The sequence below is a fragment of the Miniopterus schreibersii genome, assembly GCF_964146895.1.
Source record: "Miniopterus schreibersii genome assembly, chromosome: 2".
NCBI classification, from domain to species: Eukaryota; Metazoa; Chordata; class Mammalia; order Chiroptera; family Miniopteridae; genus Miniopterus; species Miniopterus schreibersii.
This window is the reverse complement of record NC_138102.1, coordinates 112,685,269-112,709,028: the sequence shown is the minus strand read 5'-3', so window position 1 is coordinate 112,709,028 and position 23,760 is coordinate 112,685,269.

Sequence of the window (23,760 nt, the reverse complement as noted above, 5' to 3'; positions counted from 1 at the left end):
ATCACTAAATCATTAGGGAGATGCAAACCAAAACCACAATAAGATATCACCTCACACCTGTTAGGATGGCTATTGTAAAACATGGTGACTATCATAGATAACACTATATTGTATAACTGAAATTTGCAAAGAGAGTAGAATTTAAACATTCTAACTCCTTCTCCCATCTAAAAAGAGTTAAATATGTGAGATGATGGATATGTTAATTAACTCAGTGGGGAAGGGTGTACTTTCATATGTATATAAAATCATAACGTTGTACACCTTAAATATCTTACAAATTTATTTGTCAATTACATCTCAAAGAGGCTGAAAAAATACCCATTCCTCTTCTCCTTCCTCCCCTGCCTTGATTGTCTATTGAATCTCTACTACGAGATATACTGATGTCACCTAGTAGTCTGCATCCTACAATAGCATATGTGATTTAATATCTTCTGCTTCCAGTTAATAGCAATAAGATAACTAGCAAGCTTATTCTACTTTTCAGGTGGTTTCCCCATTTTCCTTCCATTTCTGATAATTGTACTTTAAATTGTCAGAGTACATGCCAATTACATACCACATTTTCTCTCTTACAGCCTTTATTTTATCTTAGGACTACAAATATATATGGTGGTCTGTCCTCTTTTGCTTGGATTTGGAACTCAGGAGATACTTTGTCACTTGCTTTTGTTGATGTTTTGGTATCTTGTCATTTCTATTTTTAAGAAAGATTTAGGAGGAATCAAAAACTATGTCACTACCACTATCTTAGAATTCTCAATGTTGCTTGAGTATGTAGTGTTTTTCCCTTAACTGTTTATTTTATTTATGCTCTATTATTTTTAGTTCATGCTTTTGCAGGTTTTTAATAATACATATATGATGTTACATCAGAAATATCTATCATGAGAGTATTTTATACTCAGGTTTGAAGAGAACATTTTGGAAGAAATAATAATATAAAGCACTTTGAACCAATATCATTAAATATAGTATTATTTTTGTATTGTCAATTTGCATTTCTAGAAAATGTTGTGTTCTTTGAGTATGTAAACAATAAGTTTGCAATTAGATATAAGAAAGAAGAGGAAAAAGCGAAAGAGAAAAAGAAAATGAAATATTATACCAACAACCTGTGCTCTACTCATGACTTTAAACTTTGTTCAGATAATTTATCAGTTCTTAGTAGAGTGATAAAGTACTGTATTTAGGATTATTATGCTTATAATGAGATTTCTTTCTTTAAGCAAACCCCTTATTTTAGAAGAAAAAGTAAAATGTTAACTCTTAGGAATCATTATACAATAACTAAGAGAGCAATAAAATTTTATAGGAGTTGGACCAAGTCCAGTGACTTTCTGGTTTGTAAAACGTTCAGTGAGAAGTGAGTAAATGGCTCACATAATGGTAAGTTTAAGTAATAAAGTAGAGAAGATGCAGAGATGAAGATAGCACCCCTCCCACCACCATGTATGTAGAGTTTTGGGTGGCTGTTGCCTATAATGTTGTGCTTATTACAGGCATAGACAGAATATCATAATAACAAGGATGCATGTTTGATGTGAAGAAAAAAATAATCTATGGTGGTAGGGCCTCCGGAATTTAAAAGAACTTGGGAAATAATATTATACACATTGTTTGCTAATTATTCTCATCTTTGCTCCTCTGGTGCTTAGAAAGAAAACTCCAAGTAGAGTAATGTGAAATACCATATGTTAGATTTTTACCATACTCCTAAGAGCTCGGCATGCTACATACGTGTGTCTCATTTGGTCCTACCACCTGTGTGAGACATAGGTGAGGAAAGTGATGCACAGAGAAGTTAGGTGACTTGCTGAAGGTCACAGAGCAAGTACATTTTGGAGCCTTGGTTTGAACCCAGGATGTTCTGACTCTTGAATTGTGCTCTTAGGCATTGTATGTTTTCTGAAAACCACATAGTTTAACGTGAGGTGAAGTTTTTAAAGCGATTTATTCCTGTCCAAGCTACGTTTCTTTTAGGGAGCCTGGGGGTACATACCCTGGGAAGAAGATTAAGTTATCGCCTGAGGATATCACAGTACCCATTCAGTTGCCATTCAGCAGAGGATCAGCTCAGCAAGCAGTTCTAAGTGCCACACAATGTACCTGACTCCAGGGACATAAAAATGAATGACAGACAGCTTCAGGCCATGGGCCCAGTGGAGGGGCAGCTTACATAAACAGGTGTACCTAAAACAAAGCAGAAGCTCAGTTCTAAGAATTGATGAGAAAGTCTTCCAGCTGCAGTCCGAGGAAGGCAAGCAGGGGCTGATGAGGGGTAGGGAGTTCTCTAAGGGTAACTGACTCCTTTTAGTTTGCCTAGGACGTCCCCATTTTAGTACTGATGGCTCCACATTCCAGGAAATATCTCAGTCCTGAGCACGCTGAAGTGGCTGGTGAGTTGGGTTTCTGCTGGTTCGAAGCATTAATCATTTCCCATTAGGTAACTAGTGAGTTCCTAGTTAATTCTCCTAGGGAAATCACCATTTATGATCTGCCCCCTGAAAATGATGGTTTAATTTTCTGGGGGCGAGATTTCAGTTAAGAGAGCTTGATTTGCTGCCTTGTTCCAGTGGCAAGTTCAATGAGTTTCCTTTGCTTTCTTATCTGGGAGGAACCCATGTCGGCATTAAAGACTTCACAACCGCCAACTATGAGGAAAAAAACAACTTAATGTGGGCCCAGTCAAGATAACGGGGTACAGGGAGCAGACCGCTTAACGAATAAGGGTTTGAACCAAGTCCAGTGAACTAGGGTAGGAAGTATCTGAGTTCAAAAATCAACTGGCAGGGCTTCAACAAGCCGTCATCACTAGAACAGCCCTGTGTGAGTCCCCGTGAGCAGGGTCACCAGGTTTAATGGGCGCATTCACAGCTCACAGGGCATGGGGCCTGTCATGTGCTTCACCAAGGGCGCTCTTTTGTCAGTTTGAACTTACAGTGTTATTTTACTCTTTTATGACAAAGTTTGTCTATCATATTACTGTTATAAAGGTGTCCAGAATCTTGGTGAATTGCCTGCTACGGTATTCTAGCACATGATTAAAAATTTTTTCTTTTTGCCTTTCTCCTGAGAGCCCTTCTCATTCCATCCTGTCCTCTTTTCCCTTTTTCTTATACTCTCCTCTCCTCTTCCTTCCTATCCATCTCCCTTTTCTCTTTTGCCCTCCCCTTCTCTCTTCCTCCCTTCTTCCTCTTCTCTCTTCTTTTTTTCTCCTATTTTTTTTTTTAGATTTTTACTGATTTCAGAGAGAGGAAGGGGAGGGAGGGAGAGAGAGAGAGAGAGAGAGAGAGAGAGAGAAACATCAATGATGACAGTCATTGATCGGCTGCCTCCTGCATGCCCCCTGCTGGGGATGGAGCCTGTAACCTGGGCATGTGTCCTGACCGGGAATCGAACCCTGATCTCCTGGATCCTAGGTTGATACCCAACCCCTGAACCACTCTGGCCAGGGCTCTCTCCCCTCTTCTTTCTCTCTGCATTTACCCATCCTCTTTGAAGGATTTTCATTCTAATCCGATGAAGGATTCATTCATTCACGTGCTTCTTATCAAAGACCGAACTAGGAGAACCGAATTAGAATTTTGTTTTCATTGCTGAAGCAAGAAGTTTCCCTGAATACCTCTCAGAAAAGAGGTAGATATGCTGAAATCTGGGAGGAAGAAATGATGGGTATGCCTCCTTGCTCTTCTGAAGAATGAATGGGTTTGGTTTTTTAATGCCTGGGTGTTTCCCGAGGGGCCCTTAAATTCTAATATTGGTGAAAAAAAGAAATAGCATGAGCTGTTTTGTGTTAGAATAAAAAGAGAGGAAACTGGATGCTGAGGGGAAAGGAGAGGTTTTGTTTTGAGGAGGTGGGAGAGTTGGGAGAGAAGGAAAAGAAGAGCAAAGCTCAAGAACTAGGACAATTTTAATACTTGAGCTCTGTCCCTAAGTTAATTCTGAAACTTTTGGTGGTTCCAGAAGTGGTAGGGCCACTGACCCAGGAATAAGGCAGCACTGAGGGTCCTCTCATGAATGTCTTACAGCAATCTGATTAAGGAATCCATCCCAGTGCCCGATCTTGGAGACCTACTAGAATCTCTGTTCCAACATAAGAGCAGACACCTTGTCTGATCTGTTTCTACAAGCCCCTCTACGAATTGTCCCACAACCTCATGAAGGTAAACTCCAGCAGCACCCCAGAGAGAACACTTAGTGGCAATTAGAGACCCAAAGGGCTATAAAAGGTGCTTGGTTACTTGTAATCCAGGGAAACAAGTGAAGCACCTTCATGCATCTTCAGGGAGCTGTGAAAAGAGGGGTGTGGCTACCTCTGTTACACACTAACAGCTCACACAAAAAACCATGAATCTACACAGATTATCTGCTAGTAGTATATGGGAGACTGGAACCTAGTAATGGAAAGAAAGAGTTGAACTTTTAGCTTTACTGTCTTCTGACAGCTACTTCCTTGCTCTGAGAAATTGGTAAATGAAATTCTTGAAGTCTCTTTTCAATTTTTCATTTGTGGCATGATCTCCTTGAATCTCTTTTCATGATTCTTTCATTTATAGTTTAGAAGGTTTGCACACTTCTGTGGAGGGGAAAGATTCTTTAAAATAAAAATTACATGGAATTTTAACTTATTTGACTTTTAAGACAAATTTCATCCAAACCTCCCACCTCATATATCTCTGACTCACCCTTGGTACCTGAAGTGACTGAGTTCAAGTGAGTGGATGTGTCCTTCGGATAATGCACAGAGCTTGGAGGAGCAAGTCTCAGTAAGAAGAGCTTTTCTCTACTCCCCATGTGAGTCACGTGAGCCATGGTACTTCACTACCTTCACACTCTGGATAACCTCATTAAAAATATACTGCCTAACCTGTTTAACAAGGCAGGCCTCCAGGAAGTAAGCTTTTTCTTTTTTCCCCCTTTTAAATCATAGATTCTTAACTAAATTTTAAAAGAAGAAAATCAGTTCTCTGCCAAGGGGTTTTATGAATGTGTTATAAACTAATAAACCAAGTTACTATTAAAAAACGTTGTTCCACACCTTTACTGGAAGGGCAATGGAATGTCCAGTCAACACACAGTCATTATTTTACTCACAATTTTAACTCTAGCAACAATGGAAAGCTCTTTGTTTGCCTTAGGAACATTACTATGTTTTACTTAACTTCTCTACCTGATTCCTGAAAAATATACCACCTCAAACTAAAGAACATTTAAATAAGCACTTTAAAAAAACAGAACATTTCTTTAATAAGATTGCATATTTCACCTTTCAGAAAATAGCTAGGCACAACATGCTGAGGGGCTCTGTCATTGAAATGTTGGTTTAGGAAAGAAGAAAATCATAGACAATAGAGAAAAAGAAACGTTTTTTTTCCCTTGAGAAATTCTGCCAGAGGCAAAAATCTCATGTTCATGCTGTGTTGGTGAGATCTCAGTGTTGTGTTTTGCTTTGTGAGAGGTCTGGAAAGGAGCAAGAATAAAATAGGATGCATTAGAATTAGAAACAAAAGGAGCATATTGGCCTTGAGTGTAAGTCTTAGGCCAAGAATGCTTCCTTTTCTGAGCAGCAGTACAAGAGGTACTGGGGAAAGAAGATAAGAAAAGGAAAAAAAAAGACACGGCACTGGTTTCCTTCAACCAAATTCTAGGATGTTCTCTTGAGTCTTGTGCATGAACTCGAATACCTTAGCTTATGTCTGTTTCAGGTGGTAACCTGGAAACAAATGTCATCTCCCTTATGGGAGAAGAAAGGGATCAGACCAAAACGCCTCCCTTTCTTTCTACCCGTGGAGACATTTTCTTACTGGGAACATGTAATATCCAATTAAAAAAGAGACACAAGCGAAAATCAAGGCTTAGTTCTGAAATCCAATGGAAAAAGTATGGTAGTAAACTTTTCATTGATATTCCCAATAGATATATTTAAAAGTTCAAATGGATATTAAGATTTTTCCTTTAGGTAATCTATCCTGAAACACAACACAAATTAAACACATAAGCATACTGTTAAAAGCTGTATAAAAACACTGAATTCTCACTCATCTTCTTAAAAAGCTCTAGTAACATTTTTTGCCAATAACATAATTTATTGACATACTTATTTTATGTATCAAATGCTGTAAAAAGAACAGAAATTATGCGAAGAAAGGCTAAATAATGATTAAAATTTTAGAAATGTTTACGTAAAGGATCTAATCAAAATCAGTTTTTTCAAGGAATACAAATTCGAAAAGTTTAGGAGTAGGCAAGTTACAGTGTTTGGGATTTTTATACTTTCTTCCTTGTTTTAAGCACTGGGCCACCCCATGACCCTAACCTTCTGTGGGAAGATAGAGTGCAATTCTTTTTAAGGCTTTGAGTGATACAATTTTTGTTCATGCACACACACCAGAAACAGAAATTAAATTCATTCAATGGAATCTCATGTTGCAATATATAAAAAATATTGAAAGGCAGTTTATGATGGAAAAGAAAGCATTTATAGTGGCAATACATAGATAAGCAGAAGTAATTTGGAAAACGCAAGTCAGATGAGGTACAAACAGTTCTTGGTCTTGCTGACTCTACAAAAGTTCATAATACTTTATACTCCTTGAGGGAAAAAAAAAGCCTGTAATGTCTAAAGCCTGTAATGACGTGAAAGTGGAGAAAGGTGAAATGCTTGCGTCTCCCTCCCTCCCTCCCTCCCTCCCTCCCTCCCTCCCTCCCTCCCTCCCTCCCTCCCTCCCTCCCTCCCTTCCTTCCTTCCTTCCTTCCTTCCTTCCTTCCTTCCTTCCTTCCTTCCTTCCTCCTTTCCTCTCTTTCTACCTCCCCTGCCCACCCTTCCTTCTTTCCTTTCTTCCTTCCAACCTGCCTTCTTTCCTTGATTTATTTTCAACAGCCATTTATCAAGCATCTATAAGATGTTATGCACCATGTTAAGTGCACTGTGAATAAAGGTGGCTGGAGAACAAGATGTGTGCAAAGGCAGAGAGGACAGCTGTCTGAGAAGATAGGCTGAGTTTACGCTGTTGAGGGCACTGAATGCCAGATTAAATTATGATAATAGCTAATATTCATTTAGTGCATGGCTATTCTAAATATTTTACCTACTTTGACAATTCTTTCTACTACCTTATCAGGTAAGTGCTATTATTATCTCCATTTTATAGGTAAATAAACTGAGGCTCAGAGAGTTTAAAAAACTTGCCCAGGGTCACATGAAGTTTCTTGGCAGAGCTAGAATTACACTTTCAGGCAGTCTGGTTTTAAAGTGTGTGCTTTTAACCATGATGCTACACTGCGAATTGATTTCAACTTTACCTTACAGGCAATCAGGAACCATTTTGCTCTTTGGCTTAGTTTTATTGTCAGTTACCTCACCTGTAAAGTAAGGAAAATAACAAAAACACCTTCCTCTGAGGGTTGCAGTGAGAATTAAATAAGATAATATAAGGGAAATTGTTTTGAAAAGTTATAATGTACCACATGGCATTATTGATATTATATTCTAATAGTAAATATAAAATAGTATTCAAATAAATAAATAAAAGCTTGGGTAGTTACTATTTACCAATGGGCACAAGTCTGACTGACATTATCAGCCAAATATTAGCCTGGATTACATTAATGAAGAAAAATTAGAGAAGAAAGCGAAAATGTTAGTGAGAGGGGACATGATGACATTGACCGCGATACTACTGGGGAAAGAGGCATCTATGTAGCATATTGTTGAGGGCTTGTTCTGGTAACGGGCACTGGATCAGATTCGAAACAAGGCCCCTGTCTTCATGTGCTTGCAGTCTATGATCATTAAGATTTGTACCAACCTTCATGGCTCATAAAAGGCTCTCAAACCTTTATTTCATTCAGTCATATCATCCCTTGAAAAAATTGCACTGGAAGTGAAATTACTCCCATTTTCTACCATTTTCTAGATCAGGAGCTTGAGTGACTACCCCAAAGTCAATGACAAGTAGAATGTAGAGTCAGGGCTGAAACCCAGATCTCTTGTTCTCTAGAACATCATTCTTTCTTCAAGACCAGACTGTCTTAAATAATAATAATAATAATAATAATTACTAATTGCATGCCAAACATTGTTCTAATGTCTTTGCATAAATTAGCTCATTTAACACAGCAAACGCCTGAAGGATATATCTTATTTTGAATACCAGGCTGTCTGTTAAGGTAAAGTTATGATTTTTGACACACATTGGTAGACTTTTCTTAGCTTGATATTGCCTCTGTGAAGACGTTCAATTCTATGATTAATGAGTCTGCACCCTTGAGACAAGGAAGCTGGCCTCCAGCAGAAAGTCTCTCAGAGGAGGTATGATAATAACAGTGGGAGAAAATGTTCCTTCCCTCTGAAGAAGAAGAAAGATAAGCATTGTCCACAGGTTGGAATCGACTCCTAAAAACCATAGCTCTGTAGCTACCTGTCTAGATTCCTGCAGAATGAATCTCATGGCTAAGTCTGCCTCTTCAGTGTGCCTCTTTCACAATCAAGATGTGAGAAAGCTGAGATGACTCCCTTCTCTGGTACACCAGCCTGAAGGCAAAAAAAAAGAAAAGAGAACTGAATAAGTGAGTAATAGCACCCAGCTGGAAACCTGAAGCCTGATGCCCTTTGACCTCAATATTGTTAAATGAGTTTTGGTTTTTTTAGAAACAGAGGATTGTTCAAGGGAAACAGCAAGGACTGATAATTGATAACAATCATAGATGAATGAAAGTTAAAAAATAAACTGGAGCATTTCTATGAGGAAGGTCATAGTCTGTATTTAAAAGCAATGATTTTCTGGGTGAAAAAGGTGAGAAAATTAAGTACAGATTGGTACTTACAAAATAGTCACAGGGAGGTAAAGTTACAGCATAGGAAATACAGTCAATATTATTGTAACAATTATGTATGTTGCCAGTTGGGTAGTGGAAATATCTGGGGAACACTTTGTAAAGTATGTGATTGTCTAACCACTATACTGTACACCTGAAACTAATACAAAACAATATTGAATGTAAACTGTAATTGAAAAAGTTGATTTTTTTTTTAAAAAGTAAAGTTGAGAGATATCAGTAAAATAAATTTAAAAAAGAGTAATAATTTTCCAAAGTCACTTAATAGAAATGAAGAACTATTGAGAGATATTCTCTCTCTACCTGAAACCTATATAATTTTATTAACCAATGTTAATAAACTAATAAATTTAATAAAAAATAAATTTTAAAAACAGGTATTTGATCTCTTTCTCACTTTAATTCCCCAAACCTATAACCCTAGGACCTCAGCCATGGAATGCACACCTTAAATCAGATGGCTCAAATTGTCCAAACAGTTTACGCCTCTTGTTAATGAAGAATTGGGAGTTGCATATTTGTTCAAAATGCCAAGTTTTAAGTTTGGAGCATAAAGACCTTGTTTTTTTTGTTTGTTTTGTTTGTTATGTTTTCCTGAATGGAACATTCTATCTTCATTTCTAGAAGGCTTTGTGTGTGTGAGTGTGGTGTATGGGTTTGTGTATGCACATATGTGTGGTTTCTTGATTGTGGAGAAGATAAAGAGGGTTTGGGGTTGGGGTAGGGAAAAGGCTAATTATCCACATGAAGAGTAAGTTTTCATTTTCTTTATCTTATTTCATTTGTATAATTTATTTAATTTCTCCAAGGGTACAGCTTCCTTCTTACTAGCAGTGTTCTTAAGACATCAAAGCAACTGATTAATTACATTTTTTAAATGTTCAAATTTATTGATGTTGGAGGAGAGCAGGATGGAAAAAAAAAGACAACGGTGCTGGCCGGGTGGTTCAGTTGGTTGAAAAGTCATCCTGTGCACCAAAAAGGTTTTGGGTTTGATTCCTGACCAGGTTGCAGGTTTGATCCCTGGTCAGAGCGTATATGGGAGGGAACTGATTGAGATTTCTCTCTCACATCAATGTTTCTCTCTCTCTTCTCTTTCTCTCTCTCAAAAAATCAATAAACATATCCTGGAGTGAGGATTAAAAATGTGATAAAGACAAAGAAAGAAGAAAAAGAAAGAAAGAAAGAAAGAAAGAAAGAAAGAAAGAAAGAAAGAAAGAAAGAAAGAAAGAAGGAAGGAAGGAAGGAAGGAAGGAAGGAAGGAAGGAAGGAAGAAAGAAAGAAAGAAAGAAAGAAAGAAAGAAAGAAAGAAAGAAAGAAAGAAAGAATACTTTCTTCATTACACAGAAAATTTTTTTGAAGTTTTTGAAAAAGTATTTCTAGTGAATAAGCTATAGCACTTGTGTGAGATATTGAGATAGCTATATTTAAAATTAAGATGAATGTACGTACACATTGGGCATAATTAATAGAGATAACTCTGGAGCCAAAATAATGTTGGGCACTCAAAGTGGATTTTAGTTAAAAACAAAGAAACCACTCTCTGAAAATGCATTTGATTGGAAGAAAGAAACACCAAGCAAATTAATCAAAGAAAAGAACTTATAAATGTACTTTTGTTTTCTCTGTAATAAAAAACAATAATAAATTGTTAAAACACAGTAATCTTCCCTGGGCCTCATTGTCTGCTACAGATTTGCCATCCCTTTCTCTTCCCTCCTGACTTAATTATACAGTGTAGTTTGTGGTTGTTTCCAGTGTCTTTTCCACTGTCTCCCATTATGCGGCATTAGTGCAACTTGAATTCAGCTCCAAGGAGAGCACTCTGATTTGCTGTATCCAATCATAAAAACCCACAACCTTTGCTAGTGACTGCTCTGAGAACTCAGAGCTAAGCCAATTATTTCATCACTTTCCTCTGGAGCAAGTTATTGGTTCAGTGTTGAACTTGTGAGCTCCTCTGATGCAATCAGATTGAGGAAGGACTTTGTTCCAGGACTGAGAAAGAGGCACACTTTCTTTCCCTTTACATGTGAAAAAGGGAGCATGTAGCCTTGTTTGTCGTTGGAAATTACCTTTCATTCAGGAGGTTGGAGAGGAAATATCTAGGTCCTTGATGATACCATTGACTTGTTTGATTAACCTACTGCGATGTCTGCTCTTCTCTGGACATCCACTTATTTGAACCAATACATTTTCTTACTGGTTTTCAGTTACTTGTTTCTAACAGATATAAATAGTACAAGTCTTCCTCTCCTGGTGATGAACATAGTGGATCTAAAGAGGAACTTAAAATTCATGCAACATTAACATTATTTTCTGTAACAAACAAACAAATAAATACAAGCTAAAATTTTATTTTGATTTAAAATTTAAGTCTTTGCACATATACGATTTCACTTTCAATACCAGAGGGTAGGTTAGCCTTGTATTCTTAGCACCTAATATGGAAATTGAACTAAAAAACGATGCCATCTAAACGGTGTCTCTATTAAATGCAGTTTAACTAATTATTACAATATTTACATTTATTTATTCATATAGCCAGTATTAGCTCAAGAGGTTTGCAGTCTCTTTGGAATTGCGACATTCTTTGCTTGATTTTGAATACATGGAACTCTCAATGAGTTCATAGCCTAGTAGAGGAAATAGATATAAATAACCATTTATGATATAAAGTAATAGGCTTAGAAAGAAAATGCTTCCAAGGCCAGAAGGAAGGAATGTCTGGCTCTGACTATAATGCAGTCTTATCGAGGAAATATTTCTGAATAACTACATTCTTAAGAGTTCTATAACAGTTTGCCTGGCAGGCATGAGGGAGGGGGCGGTGAAGAGAGGGCATTCTAGGCAAAAGGAACAGCATGTGCAAAGCACAGTTACAGGGAAAATAAATCATAGCATGTTTAAGAAAGCCTAAGTAATGAAACACTTCTGAAGAGGATGAGAAAGGAACCAATATTTGTTCAGCAACTGAGTTGTTTTAGGTTCTGAGCTAGGTTTACATATATGATTTCATTTAATTCTCAAAACATTTCATTGATTAGGAACTGGAGGGTCAATGGTCTGGTTGACCTGGATGGTTCTACATAGCTAGTAAATAGTGAAGCTAGGATTTGGATCTGGATTATTTTAACACTAATATTCAGGCCTTTCTCACTAAAATGTGATGTCTATCTTCATCATAGGGCACAAGTAGGCCACACTGGGAGATACAGCTTCAAATTTAGGGAATACCAGATAGGAGGAGGCTTGTGTTCCTTACAAAGGAGTTTGGATCTTATACAGTGTAAAGATGTCTAATAGAGGATTGGAGACACAAGGCTGAGATAATTTAGCTGGTGATAAAAAAAAGTTGGCCGTTAGCATCCTGTTGGTTGTATTCATCACCTATGCATAGTCAAAATCATCCAATGATAACTTTAGGGTGTGAAGGGAGAAGGCCAGATCAAAGCTTTGAGGAATGCCAATATTTAAAGGATTTTGATAAAAAAGGAGCCAGAGAAGGAGACTAAGAAAGAGTGCCCAGAGGGTTAAAAATAAAATCAGAAAAGGGTTGTGAGATAAAAGTCAACAAGAGTTAAGAATTTTACCCTAGAGGTAGTACTTGAGTATCAAATGCTTCAGGAGAAGGTGGCAATTAATCGAGTTTCAGTAATGTTGGGTCCTTCATTCCTATGTCTGTTGTAATCTAGTAAGTGAGGGGTGGGTGTAATTAAAAGGCAACTTTTCACTCAAATTTATAAAAAACATTTTTACAAGAGTGTTCACCCATTGAGAACAAAATATTTCAGGAAACATTGGTATTTGGCATCTTAATGGAATCTCAAAGTTGGAAAAGATCACAGAAGTCACCTAGTCTAGCTTATGTAATGGATGAACTAGTTATATCCTTATGCCAACACTTGCCCATCCAAGTATACAAGAAGCTTATTCTGATATCACTGAGTTTAGAAGCCTATAAGATGGCTGACTTTTCTTATGTTAATCATTTCCTTTTCATAATGTATCACTAAAAACAATAATGATAATTCACATATTTATATCATTTTTATATTTTATAGGTTTCAACAAACTTTCACACATATTTATGATTTGACCGTCTCCACAAGCCTGTGAATTAGGCAGAGAAATGAAGTGTTCCACTTATAGATGAGCATACAAAGGCTTAGCAAGGTTAATGGAAATTAACCTGAGGTTCCTTAGAAATAGATTAATAAGGTCAGAAGAAAAAATCAGCTTTGACCCCTAGTTTTCTCTTAATCACAGTACCATTAGTGGATGATTATATAAACTTGGGTGCTGGTTTCTCTCTTTTCACTTTTTTTCATGTGAAACTTGTTTCTTCAACTCTGCAGTAATCTTCCAAAAGTGTCTTCCAGACTTATATTTCTTCTGGCTGAATCTAACAGTAAAGATGGCTCATGAGCAATGGTTCTTTCCATGTTGATTACCTGGCATTTGGAACACACTGGAGTGAAGATTAAGAAATAAGTGTTGCTTATTTAAGTGAGTGAGCTCCCCTTTATAGCTGGATAAAATGGTGACGTGATTTTATTTTAATAGCGTTTAGAAGGATTTAACAGTCATCTGAGTAATTTAACCACTATAGAAAATTAGCCTGGATATTTCCGGCCTATTGAGTTGGTTTTCTTTTTGTTTGAATTCCCACAGAGTTCTCTGTGCCGGTCAATTGACAAGAAAGCAGCTGAGCTTGCCCTTCACTGTGTGCTGGAGAGAAGGTGCTACAGAACACAGACATCTCATGTCCTACAATCAAACGACTCATGAAGAAAAAAATTCGTACACCAAAATAGACATGATTTTTAATTTTCTGACTTTTTCCTTCTATAATCTAAGAGCAGTGTTGGAGTTATATTTCAAGTTTTGACATTTAGATGCATAGAGATACACAGAATTCATAACTTAAAAAAGAAAAGTGTGCAGAAATGTAACTTCTATGGTTAGGAGCTTTCTAGTGAACCTGTCTCAGTGGATGTATTTGTGGTTCACAAGTTGTGTCTGATGGTTTTCAGTGTGGCTCCTCTGCCTCTGTCTCATCTATTCTTTTTCCTCTTTTGGGGAACTATTTAAAGGAAAAAGGAATACATCTGTGACCAGCTTGTGATGTATCTATCTTATACATAAAGAGATTTGATTTCTTTCCCATGGTCATGCTATCATGCCCTTATCTGACATGTCCACCTCACACACACACACACACACACACACACACACACACACCCAGGTGGGGGGGAGGATTATTCTAATTCTCATTACCTTGTCCTTGCCCTTGTATGGAGTTGCATGATGAAAATCCCAGCCTTTATTTAGATAGTAATAAAATATTTTCCTCCCATTCTGTTTTATCTCAGATTAACACATTGTCCTTTCCTTGACTCCCTCCTTTCCTCTTTTTGTAAACTCAGTATCAACAAACGTGACCTGCTTGCCACTCCCATTCAAGTAACCTTTTTTAGTTCCTACTCACAATTTGGTTTCACTGAGAAGTTAATCTGGGTGAGGAAATATCTACAAGGCCACTTGGCAAGACTTGAGATTTTCCATTCTTTTTGAAAACTAATGAAAAGGCAATTATTGCCTCACACTGTTCTATTTCACAAAGAACTGCTTTCTAGTTCCTGAACAGAGTCCTCAGTTGTTGTCTGTTATCCTCCCTGACTCCTACTCTCTGACTCCTTGGCCTAATGTTATCTGACCAACACTGAGGCAAACATATCTTTGGGTCTTAGAAAGTGGCTGCATATCTCAGTAGGGAATGGTTATCATACAAGCATGAGAACATTTGTTGAGTGCTCACTATGGACCATAAACAGAAGGATATAGAGGTAGATAAGACAATCGTGTTCTTCCTGAAGAGCTCCCTGTCTAGTAGGTGAGACTACTATGTAAACAAATTTAGTAATTTTAATTTGTGAGACTCTCAGATCTCAAGAAGCTCATGCTAAGTATACAGACAGGAGAAGAGTCTGTAACTAGTATTGCCAGTAGTGGATAGGGAAGACTTTCTGGAAGAATTGAGCTCTGAGCTAGATTTTGGAAAGTGAATAGGTATTGTCAGGTGAAGAATAGGGACAGTGGAGGTGGGCTTGAGAAGAAGGATATGAAAAGAAATGAGATTTGAAATAAAGGCACATCTTTATGGAACATGTGACCAAGTTTATAGTTAGAAACATCATTTTGACTCTGTCTAGATGATGGATATGAATGTAAGTGCTGAGGACAGTTAGGTATCTATTTAAAACAGGGGTTGACAAACTACTGCAGAGCCAAATCTGACCCAGCAACTGTCTATTTTTGAAGATAAAGTTTTATTGAAACATAGCCATACCCTTCTGTTTATGTATTGTCTATGATTGCTTATATACTACCAAGGCAGAGTTGAGTAGTTGCAACACAGGCTGTATGTCCCACAAAGACAAAAATATTTGGCCATTTACAGTCAGTTTGCTGATTTAAGTAGTGCAAGAATTAAAGTAACAGAAGATGATGGTTTGAACTAAAGTTGGGGCAGTAGGGAGAGAGAGGAGTGGATGGTGCAAGAGCTGTTTAGGAAGAAATGAAGATAGAATTTGGTGAGTGGTTGGGATGGAGAGAAGGGCAGAGATGTGGGAGACATAAGAGTCTGGGAAGAGTCCTAGTTTCTGGATCTCCATTTAGCATTGTGTCTTGCATAAAGATGCAAAAGAAGCTTCCTCAGGGAGCTGCAAATTCAGTAGAAAAGATAATATGTGTACATAAAGATAAATATCCTTTTTTTCATTTTTTTATTGCAGTAAAATATACAAAATATAACATTTATCATTTTAATCATTTTAAGTGTACAGTTCAGCAGCATTAAACACATTCCCATTGTTGAGCAACCATCACCATCCATCTTCAGAACTTTTTCATTTTCCCAAATTGAAACTTTGCATCCATTAAACAGTAACTCCCCAGTACCCCTCCACCCTTTCCTGCCCATGACAACCATCATTCAAATTTCTGCCTCTATGACTTTCACTGCTCTATCTTTAATACAAGATTGAAAGAAACGAGGTCATGGAATTTCAGGGGAGAGATAATGTTTAGATGAAAATTTAGGCAAAGCTTAAAAGAAGGTAATAGTTTAAGCTTTGAGAAATAGGGAGGATTTGGACATAGGATAGGTGGCAATGTGGAGAAAGAAGATGCAGGAGCACAGGTAAGGATCTGGACCACAGGTGGGAAAAGATAGGAATGTTAGTGTTAGGAGCTTGGACTTTATAGAACAGACGATGAGAATCTGAAGGTTTTAAGCAGGAGAATAATAATATTAGAGCTGTGCTTTGGTTACTCCGGCAATGAGATTAAAGTCACTCAATAGAGAAAAGACCAAAAAATGAAAAGGAAACTAACATTTATCCTCCAAAGCTTAGCTTTGCTGACCCTTTCAGAAACTATTTGTCCTTCCTTTATGTTTCCATCACACCCCAAGACTCCTTGAATCAGAGTGCTGAATACTCTGTGTTATAGTTGTTTACTTGCCTATACAATGTGAGAGGCCAGGGACTGTGACATTCTTAAAGGAAGTATAGCGTCATGATTAAGACCTGTCTGGGATTGACTTTTACATGACTTTACCCTCTCCAGGCCTTGGTATCTTCATCTGGGCATAATGTAACTATTTATTGTAATTATTAAATAAGTTAGTGTGTGAATAACACTTAGAACAGTGGCTGCCATGTAGTGAGGGCCAATACATGTTATCGATTATTGTTCCTCCTGCCTAGCTCAGTGTTTGTAAACTAATAAAGATTTTGTTGAATGAGTGACTTTAAGTGCCTACAGTGAGGCAAACACTTTTTTTGGTTATTTATATAATCCTCACCACACTCCTGCAAAGAAGATATAATTTCTAATTTTAGAGAAGATGTAAGAGCTCTGATAGAAACTGACAGAGCCAAGATGCATATAGAGACTTACCAAGCCCTATTTAGTAGAGAGCTGGTGGGAGAGAGAAAATTTAAAGAGATGAGAGGAATGGATGGACACAAGCCCTCAAGAAACAGGATCGAAAGCATGGGTGAAGGTCTTTGACTGCTTTCCTGAGACATCACAGAGGAGATACTATGGAGGGTAAGTGTCAGGAGAAGGAGAGGGAAGGAAAACCTGTTAGTCGAGTAGGAAGTTGGCAGGACTGGGAAGCCTGCTAATAAAGGAATCAAAGGAGACTCCAAGTTCTTGAGCTTAGGTGACTAGAGGAATGATGTTGCCATTTGTAGAAATAGAAATGTGCAGATTTGTTTTTTTGTGTATGAACTCGAAGGTTTAGTTATAGATGTAAAGTTTGATACCCCCCAAACATTGAGCAATGAGTTGAAAACGTGGCCCTGGAGCTTGGGTGAGACATGAGCACTGGAGTGAAGCATGTGGAAGTCATCTGCCTGGAGGTGAGGCAGGGCATGGCATCTATGAACAAAGCATAGGGTTAGTCAGCCCCACAGGCTGGTTCTTGACTCAACCTGGGAAAGGGCTGACCAGCCAGGACCCCATGCCCATCCCCTATACATATTTGTAAGCTGATTTTTGACACTGGATTTCTTCATTGGCCAATAAAGGTGTGGCAAGTGACCAGTGTGTAAATAGTCTTGTCTCAGGATCTTTCTGCATGAATGAAAAGCAGTGGCTGGAGACAGGTAAAGTTCTCTAACACGGAGGGAGGAGGCAAGAGGGGCAAAACTGGGCCTTAAAGTGTCAAATTCTTAGTCTTTGGTGCTGGCTCTGACCCCAACCTCTCCTACCTTTTCTAGGTACAGAGCTTTAGAAATGAACCAAATCTGCTTAAAACTACCCACCAGAGAATCCAATGCAAGTGAACTTATTTGGTCAGAGAGGGTCATAAACACACTATAAAATCTGCCCTTTCCAAGAGGGGATTATCTGTAAATAACTGTGGTTATCCCCTGGGGTGCTGGGCATAAGCCTGGTGGAGGGACAGAGAGGAGAGCTATTTCCTCAGCTCCCTGGGCATCACTCCAAGAGGTGAATGGCAGAAGAGCTTTACAGAGGCTCAAGTATAAGCCCTCGCAGTCATACACCCATTTCCCTCTGGCAGGGCCACAGCCACTTTACCGGGGCTCTCTCCGCTCTGCTGAGCAATGGAATGTAGCTACCAGGAAAAGAATATTAAGATTTCTGTTTCTAAATATGTCACTGGTGAAGCTCTTTTTAAAATATTAATTGTGGCGGTGTTGGAAATGCATAAAAGAACTGACAATCATGCTTGTTCAGACCACAGAAAGTTTAATTTCAAAATGTGGTTTGGAATTGCTTTTTCCCCCCTTCTGCCTGTAAGCAATGGACTCATCAAAATCCTTTCTTTTGAATAAAAGAAGAGCCCCTAATGGTGCCCATTCAATGTCATTAATGTGGAGGAGGTGAGCAATTCGAGACAAACCTATAATATTTATGAGGATCCCATTTGTGGGCCAAATGAATTTCAACAAGGCCTGATAGTGAGGATATAAAAGATACAGAGTGGAGGCAATGGAAACCCACTGGAGTGGTTACAAACAGATCCATTCCCTTAGATTTCCAAGATAAAGAATCTACCCTGTTTTTTAAGTCTTGCCATGCAGGTGATCACCATAGGGGTTATTCAGTAACCTATACAGAGGAGACCTTTCTTTGTTTACTAAATCAGCAATTCACTTCTTTGTCATTTCCTTCTTTTTTTTTTTGCCAACTGTTATTCCATTGTATGAATGTACCACAGGTTTTTTATCTGTTCATTTACTGATGGCCACTTAGGCTGCTTCCAAATCTTGGCTATTGTAAATAACACCACAATGAACATGGGGTGCATATATTCTTTCGAATTAGTGTTTGGGGTTTCTTTGGATATATTCCCAGAAGTGGAATCACTGGGTCACAAGGCAGTTCTATTTTTAATTTTTTGAGGAAACTCTGTATTCTTTTCCGTAGTGGTTGCTTTAGTCTGTATTCCCACCAGCAATGCACGAGGGTTCCTTTTTTTCACATCCTCGCCAACACTTGTTGTATGTTGATTTATTGATGGTCGCCATTCTGACAGGGATGAGGTGATATCTCATTGTGGTTTTTATTTGCATCTCTCTGATGATTAGTGATGATAAGCATCTTTTCATATGTCTCTTGGCCAACTGTATGTCCTCTTTGGAGAAGCGTCTATTCAGGTTCTTTGCCATTTTTTAGTTGAATTGTTTGTTGTTTTTGGGTGTTGATTTTTGGAAATTATAGTTTTTGGAAATTAACCCCTTATCAGATCTATCAGTGAATATTCTCTTATTGAATGGGTCATGTTTTTATTTTGTTGATGCTTTCTTTTGTTGTACAAAAACTTTTTAGTTTGATGTAGTCCCATTTGTTTATTTTTTTGTTTCCCTTGCCCAAGGAAACATGTCAGAAAAAAACATTGTTATGAGAAATGTCCAAAATTTTACTGCCTATGTTTTCTTCTAGCATTTTTATGGTTTCGAGTCTTACATTTAAGTCTTTACTTCATTTTGAGTTTATTCTTCTGTATGGTGAAAAAGGTGGTCTAGTTTCATTTTTTTTGCAGATATCTGTCCATTTTTCCCAACACCATTTATTACACTTTAAAAACACTTTTTAAAATTGATTTTTAGAGAGAGGAAGTGGGGGGCAGGAGGGAGAGAGAAACATTGATCAGTTATCAGTTGCTTCCCACATTCGTCCCAACTGGGGATTGAACCTGTAACCTGGGATGTGTCCTGATTGAGAACCAAATCCTCCAATTTTCATGTGCAGGATGATGCTCCAACTGAGTCACATTGGCCAGGGCCCAACACCATTTATTTACTAGACTATCTTTACCCTATTGTATGTTCTTGCCTTCGTTGTCAAATATTAATTGTCCATAAAGGCATGGGTTCATTTCTGGGATCTTTATTCTGTTCCATTGACCTATATGTCTGGTTTTATGCCAGTACCATGCATGCTGTTTTGATTACTATGGCCTTGCAGTATAGTTTTGGTGCAATTGGAAATGGGATTTTCTTAGTTTTCCTTTCTGATAGTTCATTATCAGTGTATAAAAATGCAACTGATTTCTGGATATTTATTTTGCATCCTGCTAATTTACTGAATTCCTTTATCAGTCCTAGTAATTTTTGGTGGACTCTGTAAGGCTCTTTATATATAATATCATGTCATCTGCAAATAATGACAGTTTTGCTTCTTCCTTTTCAATTTGGGTGCCTTTTATTTCTTCTTCCTGTCTGATTCCTGTGGCTGGGACTTCCAATACTATGTTGAATAAGAAAACTAACATCACTGTCTTGTTCCTTTTTGTTGTTGTTGTTCTTGATATTAAGGGAAACGCTTTTAGTTTTTGCCCATTGAGTATGATGATGGCTGTGGGTTCGTCATATATGGCCTTTATTACATTGAGACATGTTCCCTCTATTTCCACTTTGATGACAGTTTTTATCATAAATGGGTGCTAGATTTTATCAAATGCTTTTTCCGTTCCTATTGATATGATCATGTGGTTTTTGTCCTTCATGTTGTTCATGTGATGTATCATCTTTATTGATTTGTGGATATTGTACCAAACTTGCATCCCTAAAATAAATCCCACTTGATCATGGTGTATGATCTTTTCAGTGTATTGCTGGAATCTGTTTGTTAATATTTTGTTGATGATTTTAGCATCTATGTTCATCAAGGATATTGGCCTATATATTTATTTTCTTTGTTGCACCCTCTTCTGATTTTGGTATTAGGATAATGCTGGCCTTGTAAAATGAGCTTGGGAGTCCTCCCTCTTTTTGAATTATGCGGAACAGTTTGAGAAGGATAGGAATTAGTTGTTCTTTGAATGTTTGGTAAAATGCATGAGTGATGTCATCCCGTCTAAGACTTTTGTTTGTTGGGAGTATTTTGATTACTGTTTTAATTTCATTAGTTGTAATCAGTCTATTTAGATTTTCTGATTCTTCCTGATTCAGTTTTGGAAGATTGTAAGTTTTTAGGAATTTATCCATTTCTCCCAGATTGTCCAATTTGTTAGTAATATTTTCTTAACAATCCTTTGTATTTCTTTGGTGTCAGTTGTTACCTCTCCTTTGGGTACTGTTTTTTCTTGATGAATCTGGCTAAAATTTTGTCAGTCTTGTTTATCTTTTCAAAGAACCAGCTTTGAAAATGATAATTTCATTGATCTTTTGTATTGTTCTTAAGACTCTATTTTGTTTATTTCTGCTCTGATCGTTATTATTTCCTTTACTCTAGTCTCTTTGGGCTTTGTTTGTTGTTGTTTTTCAAGTTTCTTTAAACGTAAAGTTAGATTGTTTACTTGAGATTTTTTTTTTCTTTGTTTCTTAAGGTAGGCCTGTGAATGCTATGAATTTTCCTCTTAGGACTGCTTTCACTGTGACCCATAGATTTTTGAGTTGTTGTATTTTCATATTCTTTTGTTTTAAGGTATATTTTAATTTTTTCCTTGATCTCACTGTTAAACCATTGATTGTTTAGTAACATATTACTTAGTCTCCATGTCTTTGTGTGTTTTTCAGTTTTTTTCTTGTGATTGATTTCTAGTTTCATACCATTATGGTCAGAGAAGATGTCTGATATGATTTCAGTCTTCTAAAACTTATTGAGACATGTTTTGTGTCCTAACATGTGGTCTATCCTAGAAAGTGTTCCATGTGCACTTAAAAAGAATATATATTCTGCTGCTTTGGGGTAAAATGTTCTGAAGATATCAGTTAAATTAATCTGATCTAGTGTGTCATTTAAGGCCCTGTTTCCTTATTGATTTTCTGTCTGGAAGACCTATCCATTGATGTCACTGGTGTGTTAAAGTCACCTACTATGGCTGTATTACTATAATTCTCTCTCTTCATGTCCACCAAGATTTGCTTTACATATTTAAGTTCTCCTGTGTTGGGTGGATAAATGTTCACAAGGGTTATATCCCCGTGTTGGATTGCTACCTATATCATTATGTAGTGTTCTTTGTTTCTTACTGTAGCCTTTGTTCTAAAGTCTATTGTGTCAGAAGTAAGAATAGCTACCCCAGTTTTTTTTTTCCATTCCATTTGCATAAAACAACTTTTTCCATCTTTTTACTTTTAGTTTGTGTGTATCTTTCCTTCTAAGGTGGGTCTCTTGCAGACAGAATATATATGGGTCTTGTTTTTCTATCCATTCAGCTACTCCATGTGTTTTGATTTGAGCTTTTAAACCATTTACATTTAAAGTGATTATTGATAGGAATGTATTTATTGCCATTTTATTCTTTTAAATATGGCCTTTCTTTCTTTCTTTCTTTCTTTCTTTCTTTCTTTCTTTCTTTCTTTCTTTCTTTCTTTCTTTCTTTCTTTCTTTCTTTCTTCCTTCCTTCCTTCCTTCCTTCCTTCCTTCCTTCCTTCCTTCCTTCCTTCTCTTACTTTCCTCTTTCTTTCTTCTTTCTTTCTTTTTCTTCCAGTCTTCCCCTTCTTCAATAAGACCTTTTAACATTTCTTGTAATGCTGGTTTGGTGTTAACAAACTCCGTTAACTTTTTCTTGTCTGAGAAGCTCTTTATCTTTCCATCAACTTTATTTGATAGCCTTGCTCTGTAAAGTAATCTTGGTTGAAGGTCCTTGCTTTTGATCACTTAGAATATTCCATGCCAGTCCCATCTGACCTGAAATATTTCTGTTGAGAAATCAACTGACAGTCTTATGGCAGCTCCCTTGTAGGTTACTAACTGTCTTCGTTTTGCTGCTTTTAGAATTCTCACTTTGTCTTTAACCTTTGGTATTTTAATTCTGAAGTGTCTTGGTGTGGGCCTCTATGAGTTCATCTTTTTTAGGAATCTCTGTGTTTCCTAAACTTGTGTTTCTTTTTCTTTAACCAGGTTAGGGAAGTTTTCTGCTATTATTTATTTAAATAGGTTTTCAATTCCTTGCTTTTTCTCTTCTATGATGTGGTACCCCTATGATGTGGTACCCCTATGATGTGGTGCCCCTATGATGTGGGTGTTGTTATGCTTCATGTTGTCCCAAAGGTCCTTTAAACTATTTTTATTTTTTAAAATTATTTTTTCTTTTGCTTCTCTGATTGGGTGTGTTCTTCTTTGTCTTCTAAATTGTTGATTCGATCCTCTGCTTCACCCAACCTACTGTCTATTTCTTCTAGTGTATTCTACATTTCAGATATTGTATTCTTTATTTCTGATTGGTTCTTTTTTATGGCTTCTATGTCTTTTTTTAAATGCTTACTATCTCTTTGTTTAAGTTCTCACTAAGTTCCTTGAGCATCCTTATAACCATTTTTAAAACTCTATATCTGCTAAATTTCTTGGTTACATTTCATTTAGCTCCTTTTCTGGAGATTTCTCTTGTGCTTTTAATTGGGGCATATTTCTTTATATTAGAGAGTCATTTTAACTGACTCTTTGTGTTTGTTTCTATGTGTTAGGTAGATCTGCTCTGACTCCAAATCTTGGTAGGGTGGCCTTATGGAGTAGGTGTCCTGTAGGATCCAGTGGCACAATGTCCTTGATCACCTGATCTGGGTGCTACAGGAATGTCCCTTGTGTGGGTTATGTGGCCCTCCTGTTGTAATTGAGCTTTGATTGCTATTGGTCCATTATTGTGTGGGGTCCACCCTCAGGCTGACTCACTTTAAGGATCAACACCCACCACAGTGTACGATCTGCTGCACAAGTGCTGACCACATAAAGAATTTTTTCAGTAGGTTCTGGTTTCTGCCAAGTTCTCCATTTGGATATGCCACTTGTGAAGCTAATTGGATCCTACTCTGATGGTGTCTGAAGCTGGCCACTGGATATATTGGTTCTGGAGCCTCTTGGCAAGGACTGTGGTGCAGGCTAATGTCAGTTGCTGCTTGTGACTGGCTTTGGGCAACCTGTTTGGAGCTA